Genomic DNA, 20,630 nt, shown 5'->3' on the forward strand with positions numbered 1-20,630 from the left:
CTACCAGAGCAATATGCAGCATTCAAAGGTCATATGTTTAAGAGATTTGTCCACTGGTATGAACTTCTTATTTGTTCTTTATTTGTTCGCTATTCTCCTGATACTAACTCTCATTCAGACTGCAGCTGAATATTAAATTGATAATTATGGCCAAATATCCACAAGATCTTCAAAACCTCTTTTTTGAGAGGTGGAAACTGGATGGTTTTTTCTGCACATTTCTATTACATTTACAATTGTATTAGCTGGGTATCCAGTATCATGAGAACATTTTGTGACTTTCGATGGTCCATTTCAGTTTCAATTCACCATTAATAAGAACCCCTTTGGCCATCTCCATATCCACTCTCCTTTACAGATTATTTATGAGCATGCTGAGCATTAAGATGCCTTTTACGTAACAGCTCTGCAGGGCTCTTCAGTTGGGAACTTATCCTCACAGTAAATACTGGCTATTTTGTTTATTGTTCTTAAACCTCTATTAGTTCATGACCTGATATCTTATCCTCTTATCACTTTTGTAGCTTATTTTCTAGAGGAATTTTTAGTGAGGGGCTTTGTCAAAAGTGATGTGGAAATCCACGTGCTCTGTATTACCCTCCTCACACTCATCTATTCACAGTTACTTTCCCCAAAGAATTCTAGCAGATTTTTAAAGATCTATTCCTTCCATAAAAGCTGGTGGTTATTGTGTCCCTAATATATTAAATTTATCTTTTCATCCAGTAAGTATAATCTTTTCCAATGCTTTTTATTGATCTCCCTGCTATGGAACTAAGGACATGTACAGTGTTCAGGCATTGTTTCAGCCCTGCTCAAGATCTGCTGTTGCTTCCCCATTCTTCTTGACTCTGTGAAGTAGGGATCCAACCTCTGACAGTAAAGGCTGGTGGGCTTTGGCCGCAGAAGGAAGATCAGCTTAGCACATGAGATACCAAGGAGACACCAGGACCTGCATCCAGCCAAGATCCTGAGCCACAGAGCAGCACTGAGAGAAGTGATGAAGCAGCATGGTGTGAGACTCCCTGAGGCAGAGGATGGAGGGCCCTGCCTGCCAAGCTGAGCTGCTGCCCAGGAAGGATTGCTGCTTGCTGGGAGCTCAGAGCCTGGACATGGTGGAGAGAGGCTGAGGTTCATCCAGCCCTTGGATGGTTCCCCCACAGCCAGGAAAGACCCAAGGCACGTCAACTGTGATCAGTCTGGGGGAGAGGGTGTAGGGCAAGGGAGCCGGGGGCTGTCTCCCACCCTGTCCCTGAGGGGGGAGGCTTGAGGAGGGGCATGTATGCACCTTCCAGATCTTCACCTAATGGGCAGCTGAACTTTACAGCAGCAATTTGGCCTTAGCAACCACAGGACTCTTCTTAAGGCTCAAGGACTGTGAGCCACCAGTATGAGTTGATGCCTCCCCAACCTGACAGCTCTCCACACTGAGGCAACTGACTGAGGTGATGAGGGCAGAGAAGTGGATGTTGTTTATCTGGACTTCACTGAAGCTTTTGACACAGATCACTAAGTGATCTCCAGAGGTGCTTTCATCACTGAGCTGTTCTGTGCAAGGCTGTGATTTTAAAAGTAGTGAAATGCGTCACACAGGAGTTCTAAAACTGTATTTTAACCATTCCCTTAGAAATAGTCAATGAGCACCGTTGAGTCCATACAACTAGTTACTTTGTTTTCCATTTTAGCTAAAGCCACTTTTATCAACACTTCTGTTTGAGACTATTTATTCAAATTTTCCTATATTAAGGAAGATGTAATTGTGAAAATATATCTGTTTTTCTGTGGTGAAGGGCACAAAGAGGTTATTTAATTCTGTTTTTGTCATCTCTCAACCTTACAGGCCCTTGCCTGCTTCCTGCTCCTAATGTATTAGAATAGGCTTTTATAGGTACTTTTTATGAGCCTAGCAAATTATTTCTCAAAACCTTTTTGGTCTGCCTTTGATTTGAAATATAACTTGTCCAATAATATGCATTCTTTGTTTTCCTTGCTTTTGATTTCTAAGCTCTTAATTCAGAAGCATGTCTTACTTTTACTAGGCAGTATGTTTGGTTATTCTAGGTTTTTCTTTGGGTTAGATTTTTTGTGGTGGTTTTTCATAGACTGATTTTAGTGATTAATACCTAGTGCACCCTGAACCTATAATGTGGTGTTTTCAGATAGATTCCATGTTCTTTACAAGGGTCCTATCTAATTAGCTTTTTGCAATTTAGTTTTAACAAGATTCCTTATTCTTATGTTCTTCAAATTCTTTGACTTTTAATATACTATTGTGAAATTTTTTGCTTGCTCACTTCTTTAAAGATAGCAGTAGCTGGAGTATTTCAGAGTATCGCTTCAATAACTTCACCTTGAACCACTGTGCCTTTCTCAGAACTACAAGATTTGCTTTTTCCTTTGTGGTTTCTTTAACCAGTTCTCTTAGAGGCTGTCACCTTGGATACGATTTTAAGTTCTCTACCACCACCTCTTGTGGCGATTATCTGTTTTTGTGGGGCTATTTTCTCAATAATGCCATGAGATTGAGGCAGGGCCGTACACATGGTCCCACATGTGTTAGTAGAAGCAGGGTCAGACAATGTTATCAGGCATGTCCAAACAGCTGCCATCTTGCTTAACAGCTCAGATGCTGCCTTCCTGAAAAACTAATGCAAATTTTAAAGCCTGATAAAAGATATCTTTTCACCTTAAATTTATGAAGAATGTTCTTATTTTTAATGAGCTCTAGTTTACACCAGATTGTGGATCATCCCTTTAATTCTGCCATCACATTACTTGAGCAGAGACAAGTGCTGCTTTGAAGTGTCATTGTGCTGTGGAAAATCTGACATTCAGAGCTGAGCGCAAGATGTAGCACTAAGAAAGTGGAAGATGTAGGCTCCCAGACAAGGACGTTCCTCTGAATTTTAATACACACCTGTATTTATTCTTCTAGTCCCTCCGATTCAAACATCACTATATCTGTTTGGCATCAGACAAATTAAGTCTTCTTTCATTTGCAAGTTTCAGAGGGAAAGTCAAAAGTAGGTCACAAGACAACTTAATGTTGTGTTGTTTTTTTTACACCAGTAAAAAGGAGTGAAAGAATCACCTTTTATGATCAATATGGTGCCATTCCCTTTTGTGTTAAAAGCTGGCTGTTGCACTCTGTGTTGACTCTGCACAGCATGTTCCGTTACTTTAAAAGCCAAAACTTTAATTACTGGATGGAGAACTTGACAGGTTACCAAGACATGCATTATTTGGAACTTGCCTAAGGATGGAAGACAAGGAAATGAAAGTTGTTTTAAATAAAGAATAAGAATAAACATACATTTAGATCATGCTTGGGCAACAATACCCTAATTCTCTATTTTATACTAATAAATGATGCAGAGACATAAAATAAAAGGATTAAAAGTGGCCTTCTGGTTGCACTGACTACTAAATGACCTTAAAAGAATTTAAAAAACCTAATGACATTGCAATAGAAAAGTTCTTGCTGCATAAGAAAATTTATTTGTACCTTAATGTATACTAAGGGGTACATTGTTGAAAAACCATTAAACCTAATTGTTGAAACTCAGGAGTCTGGCAAAGTGAGGATTATAGTGTTAGTATGATTAATAGAGCCTTTTAATTAAAGAAACCCAAGGAATTGCACACCTTTGCAAAAGTTTTCAAGTGGAAAGGAAAAGTACAGGTTTTCAGCAGTGTTTTCCTGGTGTGGTCATTTGCAACATTTTGGTGTGAGTCAAAATAAAAGGGTCAGAATTTGCAAACTCATATTATTGATCAGTGAATACCATTTCCTCATGGGACCCTCAATAAAGACTACCAAAGTTTCAGTTTAAGCTTGAGTATTCTGAATGATATTAAAGAGAAGAAATAGGTATTTCCAGGAATTGTGAGATGATCTCTTCCCTTAGATTACAATAGAATGAAGATTAGAATAGAATCATAAGATCCTTCAGGCTGACAAATACTTCTAAGATTATCGAGTCCAATCATAAACCCAGTGCTACCAAGTTCACCACTGAACTATGTCCCTCAGTGTCACATCTGCATCCATTTTAAACCTCCAGGGATGGTGACTCCACTCTCCTGGGCAGCCTCTTCATTGGACCAGCTTTACAATATTTTCCATGTAGAAATTTTTCCTAATTTCCATTCCAAGCCTCCTGTTGCAATTTGAGGCCATTTCCTCTCATTTGATCACTTGTTACCTGGGAGAAGAGCCTAATCCCCACCAGACTAACCTCTCTTTTCAGGGAGTTGTAGAGAGCAATAAGGTCTCCCCTGAGCTTCCTTTTCTCCAGGCCAAACACCCACAGCTCCCTCAGCTATTCCTCACCAGACTTGTGTTCCAAACCCTTCTGCAGCTCCATTGCCCTTCTCTGGACAGACTTTAGTCCCTTAATGTTCTTCTTGTAGTGAGGAGCCCAAAACTTAACACAGGATTTGAGGTGTGACTTCACCAGTTCCCAGCACAGGGGACAGTCACTGCCCTGATCCTGCTGCCACATTATTGCTGATACAGTCCAGGATGCCCAAAACTTCTTGGCCACCTGGGCACAGATGGCTCATGTTCAGCCACTGCTGACCAGCACCCCCAGGTCCTTTCATGTTCAGCCACTTTCCAGCCACTCTTCCCCAGTCCTACAGGGCTGCAGGAGGTTATTGAGACCAAAGTGCAGGACCAAGCACGTGACCTTGCTGAACCTCAGTCCATGGATCCAGCCTGTGCAAATCCCTCTGTAGGGCCTTCCTGCCATCCAGCAGATCAACATTCCCACCCAAACTGCAAAATGCCTGAGTGAGCACTGAACCATTGATAAAGCTATTAATCAGCATATTCCCAAAACTGAGCCCTGGGGAACACCACGACTGACTTATCGCAGGTGGATGCAACTCCGTTCACCACTACTCTAGGCTCGACCATCCAGCCAGTGTTTACCCAGTGAAGAGAACACCCATCCAAGCCACGAGCAGCCAGTTTTTTCAGAAGATTATCCAGTCCTGCACTAGCTGCAATTGTGGCATTTCTCTTCATTGTTCTCTTGATAATCTTACAAAATTATATCGTGTTTTTTTAAAAATATGTAATACACCTATCACTTTAACTTAGAAAGACAGCAGCTGTGGTGATTTCCAGCTGCAGGATCACTCCATCCTCTGTTGTCTTGGAGTGAACTTTTTAAGACAAAATAAAAGCCATTGTCATACCACACTGTGCATCAGAAAACAGAGAACACAGTATTAATTATCATTTATTCTGACACTTTTTGTAGACAGTGTAGAAAGGTTTACAGATCTGGTTTTTTGCTCATATTAATTATTCCATGTAGGTCATTAGCATTGATGAATCTAAACATGATGTCTAATGGCAGATATCATCAGTACTTAGAAATCTAAATTTTATATTTAATGGCAGCAGGATCCAAATTTGGGAGACGTAATTCCAGATCCTAATTCATAAACTTGCCAGTTGTTACTATGATTTGTGGCATTTGGTGATTCCAATGATGGAGACCTAAAGCTCCCTTCTCCCTCTGGAAATCCACGTGTGACTACCCCAGCCCATCTCCCTTGTGTTGTGTGAGTAACAACTGGAACTGCCTTCACAGGACTCCTTTATCGACTCAGGGAGCATTAGATTAATTTCTCTTTCTATTTTCTTAAATACTTATCTGTGTTTGTGTAAATTATTTTGGGGAATATTAAATTACTGACATAAGGAGTGATGTGCATTAATATAGTTTACCTAATGACTGGAGCTAACTGCCATTAGGTAAAAACCCATTTACTTAATGGTGCTTTGTTTTTATTTTTATTTTAGTATTGTTTTCTAGAAAATAGCTTTTTTAAATTATTATCCTGAAGAGCTTAACATGTGAAGAGACCGAAGTGCATAAACATTCTGTGGAGAAACCTATTGGCAATTAATACACTTCATAGTTTTCCTTTCCAAGACACTTAGCCTAATGACTATAGAGATAAGGCAAAAAATGTACTGTAATATTCCACTGTCTTCTGCTTTGTGTTTTAGAATGCTTGTCTGTATATAGTGAGCTGTAGGCTGAGGTGATATTGACTTCAAGAAAAATATACTTGTGATGATGTACATTTTTAATGTTATCACTGTCTTTTATCAGTCTCATCTACAGGAAATAGAACAAGAATTGTCTCAATCAAGCAAAGGGCCTGGCTCCCAAATGGGAGTTTCTGTTCTACTATCAGGACCAAATCTCTTAACTGTAAAATAAAATAAATTTAATTATGAAAAAAAAAAATTACCTGCCTTCCATTCAGCATATCATGGTTTCAAATATACTGCTGTCTTTCAGATAGACTTGTATTCAACAAACCTGTTCATAGTTACAGTAGAAGTAATGTAAATATTTCCTTTTCTATTTTAAAATAGAAAAGAAACTGTTTTAATGGGAAATCTTTTATGAATCACACATTTATAGTTATATTTGATCCATTTAACTAGTGTAGAGCATATCAAGAATGGCAGATATGCCTTGTTCATTCTCAGCTAGAACTTTAGAAACAAATGTTTAAAGGAAAAATTGCTTGTGATCCCTAAGTAGGAAATGTGTCAGAAAGTTCTGTTCTTGTGTCAGTATTGCACAGGCTTCAGTTCTGTTTGTGTTGTGAACAGGAGTGGAAGCAGAAAGATTCAAGTTGCCAAAGTTGGTCAGAGCTGGCAATTTGTCTGTCCTAGAGTTATTTTTTATTACATTCTTGTTAGATTTATAAATGTTCAATCCTATTTTTGCTTTAAAAATATATTTGGTGATATTTTCAGGAAGTGAGGTGACTATGCCTGACATTAAAATTTGGGAAATATGAGTGACATTTCTACGTTATCAGGAAATTATTTCTACAAGACCCTTGAAAGAGAGGGTTAGTGGAAAAGATGCAAAATTAATTTCAGCTGTGAATACACTGATGAATGTTGTTTACAGGTTTACAGGCTTATCACAAGTACATGCAGAGATAACGTGGATTTAATATGAATTGTTGAAAGCAGGCATGACCTAGTGCACATTAACGTAAGCAGCAATTCAGGCTTTCTGCTTGTAGGAAAATATTGCATGAGGTGAGGACTGTGCACATCCATTTTGGAAACAAGTATGAAAACTTGCCAAACAACGTTGCACCCAACTCAGACACTGATAAAACTCCTCCAGAGATTATCATTCTGCTTCGTAGATTTCTACCAAATGATATTCACTTTGTTTAGCCATTTAAGATTTCTAAACAAGTATGTTTTCCTTTGCTCTCCAACTTAAGTTTCTGTGATGAATGTTTCAGCACAGGAGATATTAAAAAAAAATAAAGCAACAGATTATTAAGGGGCGTGATTCCTCTTTTCCTAAAACACTTCTAATAGTGAGATTGTAGAAAACAATGAGTTAAGAATCCTGACTGTGACTAACTTTTATTATAAACACCCATTCTGAGTGCATAAATATGAGTTTATATGTAGTTTACCACAATTATAAATAAAGCTGTATGCAAAATACAATTTACATGTTATTCTCAAGAAAAATAATAGATGTAAAAATGTGTATTTTATACCATGTGTAAGAAATTAATAATTAATGTGACCTGAATATATTACATGTTAGTTTGATATAGCAGCAGATTATATTAGTCTTTTTGCCTAAAGTCTCATGCTATGAAAATGCAAGAAAGGTTTTCAAGACATTTGTAGCCTAACTTTTACATGGGGAAGCCCGAGGCTATCATTACCACATGTTCTGTAACTGCAGCAGAAGGGGTTTTTGTAACCCAGGTTTTCAGGAATTAGTAAGGAATATTTTTACCACTGACTTAAGGGAGGTATGAGGAAGTGTTCTGAAATGTTACTTTGTGTATGTTAGAAGAACAGACTCTGCGCTAATCTGTTCATTGTCAGAGGAGAACTAGGAAATGTGAAGTTATTTTGGAAACATGAACTGGAGATCTGACATCTGAAGTAAAAATTATGGTCCAAAAACCTGCTCAGATGTTGAGACGAAACGTTTAGAGCTGTCTAATCTTCCTGATAAGCTCTCTTTTTTGAGTTTCTTTTAAGTTCTTGTAAGTTAATAAGTTCAATGTCATGTGGCAGGCTTAGAACTGACCTGGTCTCTGTTTCTGCAAAACTCAGTCAGAAACTACACAGATTCATACCTAAATACCCATCCAGTCCGTAAACCCTGAACATTTCTGGAACATGTCAGATGAAAGTAGCCTCTTATAAAAAAAGTGTTTATAAGATATTTAATTTAGATAAATTTTAAATGCCTTATTTTAAGACTAAGGTAAAATACTTTTAGAGTAAAGGCACTGTTACATAGTCCTTAACTTCTATATCAGTAGCTTAATTGTTAGACTGCTTTTATTAGGCAGTGGAACACCAAGGTTTGGTTTTACTTTCAGTTAAAACTCTTGTCTCATTCTGAAAATGTGCTCTATCCAGAGCAGTAAATTTTTCAAGACGGATGCTCTCCAAAATTAGGTAGAAAAAGAGACTCTCAGGACTCATATGTCCTGAAGGAGACCAAGTGAAAGGGATGTGATTCTTTAGCTTATCAGATTTTTCACGTTCATCAGAGATTTTTAATTTCATTCTAGATCTCAAGTTTGCATCTGTTTTCACCAATTTAAAATGTATAGAAGTTCAGACAGTAACCCTTAGAGGCAGGTCTCTCTTCCTGGTTATTTACCATAACCAGCAGGTAAATAATGTCTCTCCCTGTCTTGTGTCCCTTCATTTCCTAGGTTTCAGTGGCCTCATCTCACAAGGGCAGTTGCCTTTGTCTTAGAAAGTCCAAAATGTTCATGTTCTAGGAAAAAAAGGAGAGAGATCCTTGAAAAGGTCCATGCCCAGGACTATCACAGAGTAGCTCAGACTTTGGGAAGTGGTGGGATTGCCAGCCCCAAACAGCAGCATCGTGGTTCTGCTGGGAGCTCTTTGATTCTTCTTCCTGAGGTGTCACCTCCTCACAATGTCCACACAATCATAGAATGGTCTGGGTTGGAAGGGACATTAAAGATGATTTAGTTCCAACCCCCTGCCATGGACAGGGACACCTTCCTCTAGACCAGGCTGCTCAGAGCCCCATCCAACCTGGCCTTGAACAATTCCAGGGATGCGGTATCCACAACCCCTCTGGGCAACCTGTTCCAGTGCCTCACAACCCTCACAGTAAAGAATTTTTTCTTTTTATTTTTTCCATAATGGGGTGCACGGAGCCAACACAATGAAGAACAGAAGCAAGTATGTCTAGCTGTTTTCCCAGAATGTATGGAAGAGGAATGTAAGCACCCTGAGTTTCCCTGGTAGATCTGTATCTCTTACACAGTGACTGGATGCTTAACCCTACCACTTGGCTTTACATCAAGCTGCAGGCACTTAAACTTTTGCCTGTTGCAGAGGTCTGTGTAGAGCTATGATTACAACTAGAGATTTCTGAGCCCCAGGGGAAGTGTTCTGGCAATTGGGTTACTCTACCCCATTTACTATAGTGTTTTATGCTTTAGAGCCTGTATTTTCATTTCTCTGTGACCACATCTTGACTGTACAGAAATTATGTGTCTTAAATTTTTCATGCAATAGATGGAATTGTTTCCCTTTGATGAGTATTTAAAGAATACAGCTATCCTAGGTAGGTCTTAAGTAGGAGACTGGTTCAGGGGAAATACAATGCAGCCACTGCCAATTTGAGACATCCTAATGTCAAGCAAGAAGGAGTTAATGTGGACTTAAATATATCTGAAAGCAAACACACTTAATGATAATGACAAGTACTTATGCAAATGAACCGCTTATACTCATCCAGCCAGAGGTGATTAAGTCTTTTAGGCCAACTGGAGATTTCACCCAGCAGGGACTATAGGGTAAAAGACAAAGGTTTAAATAACTTGAGGGGTTATAGCTCTAGTGCTTCACTTAAGTCACATTTCTCTGAATTATCCTTCCTTTAATGCCTATTCCCTTCCCCCAAGAAGGAGGTCACAACTTCAGTTACCTTGTAAATCTTTTAACCTATACATTTTAAGGCCTGTAAGACCACTGTAACCTATCCCAGAGTGATATGCTGGTATTAAATAGACTGGAATAATGAACGGACCTAAGGGATTATCTAGTCTGATACTTAATTATGTAGACTAGGATCAAGGGAGAGGAATGGAGGAATTACATCTGTCTCTCACTCCTGTAGCGTATGTCCACAGAAAGCATTTATTGATACATTTCTATTAAAAGCCTTGGAAAGGCAACACAGGCTGGAGTGAAATTTAGGTCTGTGTAATATGGTGAAAAGAGGTCTTCAAGCAAAATGAACTACCTTATCTGACACAGAGAAAAGGAAAATTATTAGCTACTGGAATTCTGTTGTAATAGTTCTTTTTTTTAAAATTCCCAATACTTCACTTAGTGTATCATTTTTATGTGGTGTTATCATATAGTTGGATGGTATTGGAACCCCTTGTTTTGAATTTTTTTATTGTTGGAAAAAAAATCTGTTCTTCCCTGAAGAGGAAGGTACAAAGGCATCTGTAAAGACAAAATAACACATTTAGTAATTAAACATTGGTCTAAGAAAAGAGGTTGGATATTTTTGCAGATATTTAAGGCAGAATTGGTTTGTAACAAGAATACATCTTCTTCAGATGTATTTGTTGATATAAACACATGCATATGCATTTTAGTATAAATTATCCAAGTGCTACTTGTCACTGAAGGCTATTTTACTAAATATATTTTCCAATCAGGCAGAAATTGGGTGCTTGGTACATGCAGATGCTTAAACATTTTACTCAGAATTATCATTAACTGGTTTGTGCTATTGTGACCAGTATTTCAGGAAAAAAATAGTTGTACAGGCTTATGACTCAACAGCTTCAGGAAAAAGACAGTAGTTAACAGGTGTTATCAATCAGTCCTCAATCTGGTCTTCATAGCTGGGAGAAGAGGATCCAGCTGTCTGAGGTTTTCTGATTAAAAATTCTTTCTTAATAATCTCCCAGTCTTTTGCTTGTGCCAACACATGTTTTATACTTTTCAGCGGGCTTGGGGAAATGAATGGATTAGCAGTATCATGCGTCTGAGTCAGTAAGTTAATTAAAGGCTGCATGTATAAAATGGGACAATGAATTATTTAGTGGATAACAAACATGATCTAAAATTCCATTTGCTCACATTTCAGGCCATTTTTTAGTTTCAGAATCCATATACCAAAACCCAACACTTTTGCATATTGCTAAAAGTAAATGTTTGCCAACAACATGCTTGCTAAAGTTTCAACTGGAAGTCTCTTGAGGGCTTTGTGACTTTACATTTGGGATGTTTACTTTCCTTCCTATTCCCCGTCCCCAGAGAAATTTCAGGCAGTGGTGAGAAGAGAATTGTTTGTCTGAAAATCAGCACTAAACATAAAGCAGGTTGTAGATTTGGACCCAAGTTGCTTGTTTGGAGAATCTGTGCTGATTTTGTTATGACTTTATAATGAATCATCTGAAACTATAGAGATCAAAGCTCTGATTCAAATCAAGATCTGAGTTTCACAACACAAAATACATGTAGACTCACTCACACATCCTTGTGCTTGTTTTTCAAACATCTAATTAAGGCAACTGGGTTGTTTTTTTCCTGTGCAGAACCCTACAGCAGAAATGTTTCTGTTGATTTCACAGTGACTTTTTCTATGCCATGGTAAACCTAGACAGAGTATTTTCCTACAAAAGGGTTTAATTTCTGGCCATTTAAAAAGTACTATGGACTGGTTTTACTGTAACACATACTTTTCTGCACCTTTATCATCATTCTCAGTATGAAAGGCCTTGTAAATCTGCAAGACTGGCTTTTCAGCAGTGCATTTAATGTATGGTGTCCTAATTAGAAACAACTCCACAATGTTTCTTTTATTTAGAGCCAAAAGAGGCCACTGATCTATTGCTCACAATGACTGGCATCCATCTGGTGTAGGAGAGTGAAATATCTACTTTCTGAATTCAGTTTTTGCAATGTAGTATTTCTTTTGATAACTGAAATCACTGGTAGATATTTATAAAGCACCTGACTGATGTAAGCAGATTTTCAATGAGCCATTATTTAAAGAAAAATCTTGAATTGCTAAAGACTTGGAAGACTGTGATATTTTTTCTTCTTGCCTACAAAGTTTTCTAAGGATTGAGATTCAGAATTTTGACAGGATTCAAGAGGCCTGGCTTCCTGAATGTTTTGAGTATTCACATCTAAAAGCTTTACTTCAAGAAATTTTAAGCCCTGCACTTGCTTCTCACTTCTGAACCTCTCCTACTCAAGCTCCCAAGAATGGCAAAAGACTTTTTCATAAGCAGAATTCCACTTAAAAGGTAATTGTTTCTAGATTATTAAGTGCTTCAGAATTCAATTTTTAATCCCAAATGAGAATGCTGGCAAGTTCATGTGCATCTTCCTTATTTTTCTGTCCTAGTAACAACATATCAATCTTGAACAGAAATTTATAGAATTCTACATCCCTGTCATTTGACACTGAAGCGAAAGTGAGAAATAAAACATCCTTCTGACAATAGTGGTATCTTCTTTTCTTCCCATATTTCTTCTCCAAAACAATTCTAGAAATGGATCATTTTTTGCTGAAAGAGATAATTATCTAGATTTTGGTTTTTATATGTTTATAATCCACCCTTATTGACTCATAGCTATCATACTCTAAAAACAATTCAAAACACTCTTAACAATGATATTAAGCAAGAAAAATCTTTATTCAAGATTAGAATTCAAAATGTTTCTTTAATTTTACTGAAACATATAATACAGAGACTAGTTCATAGATACTGAATATGTGAATATCAAGCTTTATTTTTAACAATTTATATTTAACAATATATTTTCCTGCTTCATTATGCAGGAAGAATGAGTGTAGGCTGAGTCAAACTTTCATAAGGTGGTGGAGTTTTTGTCAGCCTCCTCCTGCAGAGGAAATATCTCGGGGAAATGGATAATTACAATGCCAATTTTTATTATCAAAATAATGTGCAAAATTTATGACCTGATAAATCTGTCCTTGGATGGAGATTCTCATTTTGATAATCCCCCTAAAATGAGTAATAAAGCACCTCTGATAGTAATAAACCATTTTTCTTTGACATTTCATGATAAGTGTAACAACAAATAAAGGAAGAACTTCAAAGACTGCTTACTTCAAAAGCTCTATAAAGTCCATTTGAATAAAATCCATGACTTTCATAAAAGTGGTGTTGAAAATGTCATGAATTAAATTAATGGTCTACATCTCCTTGCTTCATATTGTCTGTATTTTAATCATAATTTATTCTTCCGCACATCCTGCATGTTGTTGATTGAAGGAAATATTAAATCCAGCTGAGCTTTAAGCAATTTTAAAAGGAATGACTGAATATAATTATACTTGTTAATAGTCCTGAATCTGCTTTTTTATTTGCTGCTGTCATATAACAGATCAGTAAGCTTTGCTTTTTATAACTATCATTAATCTTTCACAAAAATTCAAAAAATATCCATTCTATAACTATATTGTGTTAGCTTTCTTACTATAGCCTCATTTAAATGTTCTTAGTGTATCAGGAAAGTGAACTGCTCAGATTTGATCAACTTCTGGGAAAAAAAAATCAACTTTTCCTCATAAAACAAAATAAATTTTTGATGTTGCAGTTACAAAGAAAAGCTCATTTGAGAGTAGGTTGAATTTATTCTGAAAGCAATCATTTTAGAGCATAAGGCTTTTTAATAGTTATGAAGAACAATGACAATGTAGACCATAGTGCCCTGATCATTATTGCTCTTTTACACCACCTTTTTTGTGTATGATGGGACTTTTTTTGGTAGTGTTTGTCACACTCAGAGGAAAATTAAGGTATCATAGATTATCCTGAGCTGCAAGGGATCCACACATATAATTGAAGTACAATTCCTGGCCCTGCACAGGACACCCCAAAAATCCTGCCATGTGCCTGAGAGCGTTGTCCAAACACTTCTTGAGCTCTATCAGGCTTGGTGCTGAGACCACTTCCCTGAGGAGCTTGTTCCAGTGCCCAACCACCCTCTGGGTGAAGAACCTTTTCCTGCCATCCAGCCCAAACCTCCCAAAACACAGCTTCAGGCCATTTCCCCAGATCCTGTCACTGGTCAGCAGAGAGAAGAGATCAGTCCCTGCTTCTCCACTTCCCCTCCTGATGGTGTTGAAGACCACAATGAGGTCTCCCCTCAGTCTCCTCTTCTCCAGGCTGAACAGACCAAGTGACTTCAGCCGCTCCTCACAAACTTTCCTTCAAGTCCCTTCACCTTCTTTGTAGCCCTCCTTTGGATACTCTCTGACTCCTCTATATCTTTCTTGTCTTGTGGCACCCAGCACTGCGTTTTTTCCATTTTTACCACTTTCTGTACTCCCCCACTGTGGAGGAATTTCTTCTGTGTTAGTTGAACGTAGGGTGACATAAAGAAACGGGTTGGTATGAATCAGTGCCACACAGGTAAGGTCCATTAGTGGAGATGCGCAGATCACAGAGGGTTTGTCTTTCCTTCCAAACTATGAATGTGTTGCTTTCTGTTGTGGTCACTCATACACGGCATTGCAGGAAATGGGATATGGACAATCACAGAAACAGATTTAAAGTGAGTTCTGTTGCATTGTAGCATTATGTCCAGCACGGGTTGCAGAATTTGCCTTAAGGAGCAGCCAGCATTAGTGACCTTTGGCTAACAGTGGCCAGCCTACAGGTGTTGAGCTGTCTAATGATAGCTGATGTAAAATAATCCAGGAGACAGTTTCCTCTGTTGTGATTCCAGCAAACACAAGGCTTTGTCTGATTTCTGTACTCAGTTCTGGCTGGCATGAGCTTTCCACTAAGAAACCATTGGTCCTTCTGGGCCTTGTCTGTACCAAACTTTATGTGTTACCCTTTCTGTCCTTTCTCTAAATACCATTAAGCCTCTTTCCCAAGGAAAGAATTTTATATGAGCTGTCTGCCAGGATGCAGTCCTTTCTCTCTATCCATGTTCAGGATCTATTAATTTGCAATGTCAGTCCCAGTTAACAGAGGGAGAAAAATTTTAAAGAAATATGTGTTTTCGGACTCAGTGTGTTCATATATATCAGTGTGGTCAAAAGTGTATCTTAAAAAATTGTATTTCTGTAAGAAAATCATCTGAGCAGCGGGTAGACCTCTGGTGAAGAGGGACAAGAGTGGGAGAGTTTGTTGGTGCCCTGAGGAGAAAAGGGATCAAGAGTGCCCTGCTAGGGAGAAGGCCCTTTCCTTGGAATGCTGGATCTGTCATGTGCTGGTGAATGTCACCACACTCCATGACTGACAGGGAACCAGTTTTCTCCATGTCACATTCCTCCAGCATTTTCACTGATCATTACATTTTCTCTACCTTTCTGTGAGAGTAACAACTAGAGCTATGAAGAAGCCTAAAGGTCCCAGCAAGCTGGACTGTGATCTAGGCAGGACAAGCAGAGGTGGAGCAACCTCCTCAGGCTCTTGGCAGAAGTGAATGAACCACCAAGACTGACTCACTGTATCACCAGGATCACTGTTTGCTGCTGCTAATGAGAAGTAGATTTGCTGGTGCTCTCATGAATGTTACTATGAAATGACTTTCTGAAGCTGGGGTACCACTGGCTGTGTGATCTACCAGGGGATTTATGAGAGATTTGCATTTTATTTCATTATATGCCTCTTTTTTTTTTTTTTTTTTTTGGGTGTTGTTTGTTCGTTGTTTTGTTGAGGGTTTTTGTGTGTGTAGGATGCATTGCTGTGCATATCACTATTTTTATAGTCTCCTTCCCAGTCAGTCCTATTGTTTTCCATGTATTTTCTTCTTGCATGTCATGGCTGGCAGTGATGGTGTTTTTCTTTGTCAAGTCTTAATCTTATCTAAAGTGATAAAAGTGGAAAGAAAACCTCAGTTGCATAAGAATGCTAGGGCACTGCATCAAAACTAGTGCTATGTTATTTTTCAATAGCAGACAAGTTTTCTCACTAATACTGACCTTGCAATTTATCCACTGGGGAGCCAGATAATGCAACTACACCCTTTGAGATTATAATTACTGCTGTAGTAGTCCTGGACAGACATATTTATCTGATTCTTTTCTGAGAAGGAATTGATATTTTAATATAGTATTCCCAGGCTACATTTCTGTTAACAATATTAACAAATTCCTGCAAAAGTCATATTGAGCTACAGAAGTTCCCTTAAGAAACCTCATCCACATAAATATGGTAACTGAATCCTTGTGCAGTTAAGCTACAGAGCAATAATATACCAATGCCTGAATGCTTCTTTGAGATCACATTAGTTTCCTCTTGGGATAGCTGGAAAAGGTCAAGATGCATAAAGTAAAAGAGGGAACAACAAGGAAAATGATCCCATATGTCACCAAATAACCTTTCCTATTCTTAAGTGACTCCTTCAAATTAACATGGTCAGACGTGAACCTAAACATGCCCGTGGTTTTCTGGTAAGACTGACAATGTCTTAGAAGGTTTGTGGCACTACAGGTACCCTTTTCATCTGTGAATTCACTGAGTACTAAGTACTGCTTTGTCTGCCACTGGAAAAGCCTGTCAGCCTTTGTGTTTAGCCTAAACTTTACTCCAAATATATTCTGGAAGAGATGCAGGAGGGAGGAATGTGGTGAAGAATGGTGGTTTGCAGCATAGATACATAAACAAGAAGGACGTTTCAGGTTTCTGGAGAAGTTCTTCAAAAATGTCTCAACCAGTATCTCTCACAAAACCTAAGAAACATGATAACCTAAAGAGAACCCATCACTTTAGATAATATCAATGCCAAAAAGCTCTACATACTGTCATTTCGGGGGGGGGGGGGGGGGAAGGTTGCCTTTTTTTTTTTAAGATGATGTCTCATTTATGATTTCTCCTTTCATTTTTGTAAAATTACTTCTCCCCATGAATTTAATTTGTTTATGTTTTCCACAAAGAACAAGGGTGTAAATGTGAAACATAGCTTTAAATGAAAAAGGTCTTGTACAGACAATTCGCAAGGTATTTTTGTGGGGTTTATTTTGCATTTCTATGCAAGTTATGTAGGTGCAAGAAACATTTATGTGAAAAGTAAGATTTTTTTTACAGTCAAGTGTTTCAAGTCAAAGATGTCACCAGTTGTAAGCTTTTTATGCTACTTCATATTATTCTGCCACCATCATTTTGTATTCGATGGTCCTTTAAATAATCACTTGAGGAAACCCTGAAATCAGCTAATGAACACAGTGCTTTAAAGTGCTGAGTGTGTCTTTTTAATAGGTATCTGTGTTAAATAAGGCAGAGTTTTGTATCATACACTGACTCTGACTTTATAAAGCAGAGGGTACTGATGAAATAGCAGTTTTATTTTCATATTTCATTGTTTAAAATTAGATGTATTCTAGGTGACTGATATTGTTTTTTCACGTGTACAACTTTGGCTCTACATATTTACTTTTTATGGGCTCTGAATGGGGAGAAAATGGGAAGAAATGTGTACTCCTTCATTTATAATTTAGAAAGGAAGTTGTGCCAAGAAAACAAAGGGGAAAAGAATGATGTGTGTAAAACCAAGGAATCCAGAAAAGGAGAAATCTGCTATTGTAGGCATGAGTGTTGAACTCCTAAATGTCATAGAATGACTTGTCATGTTTAAATTAAAATAGAAAATTTTACTCCTCTTTTCTCTTGTAATTGAAATGTTGTGAAGAGAAAGCCCAGCCTGAATTAATGTAAATCAACCCAGAACCAAGAAGTCCTTGGATTCAAGCTTCTACAAGTAGAATAGCCTAAGCACGAGCCAGATTAACACTGCGTGCTGAGCCATGTCTGCAAAACGTGCAGCAAGGCTGAAATATATTGTTGGCAGACAGCAGTAGCTCAGTACCCACCACAGATCTTAAAATATTATTAACAATAGTTAAATAAACCGTCATCAGTACAAACCTCATGCTTATGAGTAAATGTCTAAGTACAGGAATTAAAACTTCCTTAGTTTAGAACTTTTTTGTCACTATTATATCTTACTTCTTGAGAGAATTGGTATAAAATATGGCTTTATTAGATGATGAGCTAAAATACCTCCTTTTGCAAAATCCAAAATACATTGGTTTTTGTTTGGGTTTTTTTTGTTTGTTTGTTTTTGGTTTTTTTTTTTTTCTTTTTAATTAATTCCTAAGTGACAATCTGTAGAAGTAAAAGGCTGGCCCCAGAGACACTGACTCTGTGACTGTGGTTTTAGCTGTCATTTTTGTGTTTTAGCCCCAGCGTAAGAAGCTATGACTATGTCATATTGCTAAAGAAGAAAAGTAACAAACCCTGATGCCAGTGCTGAGCACTGCCAAGGACTAAGCCCCTGTTAAATTGTTATCTACACACCTTCCCTTAACAAAAGAATTATTTATCTTATATTTTTTTATTTATTATATATGAAAAGCCCTTGTGTGATACCCAGGAAGAAAGAAGGCCCAAAGATGAGTCTAAAACACAAAGTAAAGACCATTTGAGTTTTCTTTTGCTTTGTGATAGTCACTATATTGTTTATCATTGGCCAGACCTTAAAGTTCCTTTTGACTTTTCCACATTTTTCAATCCTGTGTGCAGTTAAAGCTTGAGTACATTTATTCAGCTTTAATTTAGTTCTGTACAACCCCAGGCAAACCCAACCCCAGGCAAACCCTGAGCATGGCAGATGTGTGACAGAGCGAGCTCTTTGTTGCCATTTAAGTAGATTTTTACCATGCAGAGTCAGGCATCAATCTTAGGTCATTGGAATTGTGGTCTGCTGGTATCTTTGTCTTCCTACATCAGGGTGTTATATTCCTAACCACATACTTGAAACTGTACTTCTAGCAAATGTAAAGAAATTTAAAGTCTTTGATAATCTATACTTACTTAGATCTAATTGCAGATCAGTGTGTCCAGTATTCCCTCAGATATGCTTTTATTTTTCTTTACAAACAAGTACATGTTTAGTGCTGCTTACACACACTGAGATGTGATCCACAGGTTCTCATGGGTGAAAGAATAGGAAAGGGTTCCAGATCTCAGGAGGGCCTGGCTGGCTATAATACCAGGACTCAGTAAAGTGACTCGATATACCTGGGTGAGTGGGTTTTGTGCATCCCTTTGAATTGGCTCTTCATCATGATAAAATGAAAAAGAGCTATTTTCAAATCCACTGGCCTGTGGCATCCCCTTTCTGCTAACAGAACAGCTATAGTTTTTACTATTCCCCTTTTTCTGTGTCTTATTTGGTACAAACTTCTCCCCCAAAACCACTGTGCTCTGCTTCCTTTTCTGAAATACAATGGATCCGCTTTCTTTTCCAAATGACATAACTAATCAGCTTCTGAGGGGAAAAAATTGAGACAGCTAACACATATTCATTACCGGGAGTGTTGTGCAGACTGCATTTTTTCCTCACAAGATTGATTAATTAAATATTTATGAAAGAGAAACACCTGGCATACTTCCATAAACAAATAGGTCTCCTGTGGGTTTGCCACAGCTGAGGAGAGTTTTGAGGGACCACAGGGATTCTCGGGGTAAAGACTTCCTCACAGCTTGAGTTCTTACACATTGCTGTTTCTCATAAATATGCACCAACACACAAATAATTTCTATTTTGAAGGCAGAAAGTGCAATATCAACAGATGAAATCTAAAAGACAGCCAAAGAGAAAGGTAAAGATTAAGCAGAACAGAAGTACTACATGTGGGGAAAATGGCTTGTTTTTATTTATCTAAGTAAGGTCTAAGAGGCTCAGACAACTGGGCCCCTTTTTCAGGTATTTATTATTAGGCTGGTAGTTAAATGCTGAAAGCCTTAGACTGGAGAGATCTGTTGAAATCTAAGGGCAAGGGTTAAGAAATTATGCAAGACACCTAAAAGTGGGAAATTCATTCTGTTCACTATTTCAGCTGCTCTTCCAGATGGATCTGCTTTATAGATACATCCCAGACTCTTCATCTTCAGTGGAATGTTTTCACTGGTATGTCACTGCTTTAAAAACAAAAATAATTGTGCCACTGACTTCAACTACAATTTAGCTGGCATGATTGCTTTTATCGACCACTGCTTTACTGTGGCCAGTTTCCTACAAGTGATTGTTTTAGTTCTTGGGAGTGCAAGTAATGTAACTGTTAGTGTCAAATTCATGTGCTATATCTTTTACATGTGCTTACATGCCATGTGCTTGCTGTATGTTGTATTATACTTCATCATTCTCCAGCTATGATTTTTTTTGGGGGGAAACCTTTAGAAACTGGCCAGCTGCACTGAAACTTAGAAGTTTAAGGTTCAGCCTATATGGGAAATGATCAAGCCATTTTAACTGTCTTGTGTTCCTGAAGCTGAAGTCTAAAATTACTTACTGTGATGAGAATTTCTTATATTGGTCAAATGTTAATTTATTTCTCAATCTCAAACACAGCAAAATATATAGGGTCACAATTTTAAAAAATATATTTTATATAATATATATTTTATATAATAATATATATTATTAAAAAAGCAAAATATTTTAACTTGGTTTTTGCTCTTTCCCACAGCTGGACAAATAGTAGAAAAAAAACAACCCCTTTTTCATTTTTAAATTCTGAAAGAGAAAAGATTGT

At 37.7% G+C, this 20,630-nt stretch overlaps 1 long non-coding RNA gene across 1 annotated transcript in view; it reads left to right on the forward strand.

Moving 5' to 3' along the window:
• The first annotated feature begins 19,648 nt into the window (after positions 1 to 19,648).
• LOC138119893 (uncharacterized) overlaps positions 19,649 to 20,630 on the forward strand; it is a 52,260-nt gene continuing 51,278 nt past the window's right edge. Inside the window, exons 1-2 of the long non-coding RNA XR_011155653.1 lie at positions 19,649 to 19,697; positions 19,935 to 20,005. This is a non-coding gene — a long non-coding RNA (uncharacterized lncRNA). The remainder of the gene's footprint in view (positions 19,698 to 19,934; positions 20,006 to 20,630) is intronic.

This window comes from Aphelocoma coerulescens, chromosome 1 (genome assembly GCF_041296385.1).
Source record: "Aphelocoma coerulescens isolate FSJ_1873_10779 chromosome 1, UR_Acoe_1.0, whole genome shotgun sequence".
Lineage (NCBI taxonomy): Eukaryota > Metazoa > Chordata > Aves > Passeriformes > Corvidae > Aphelocoma > Aphelocoma coerulescens.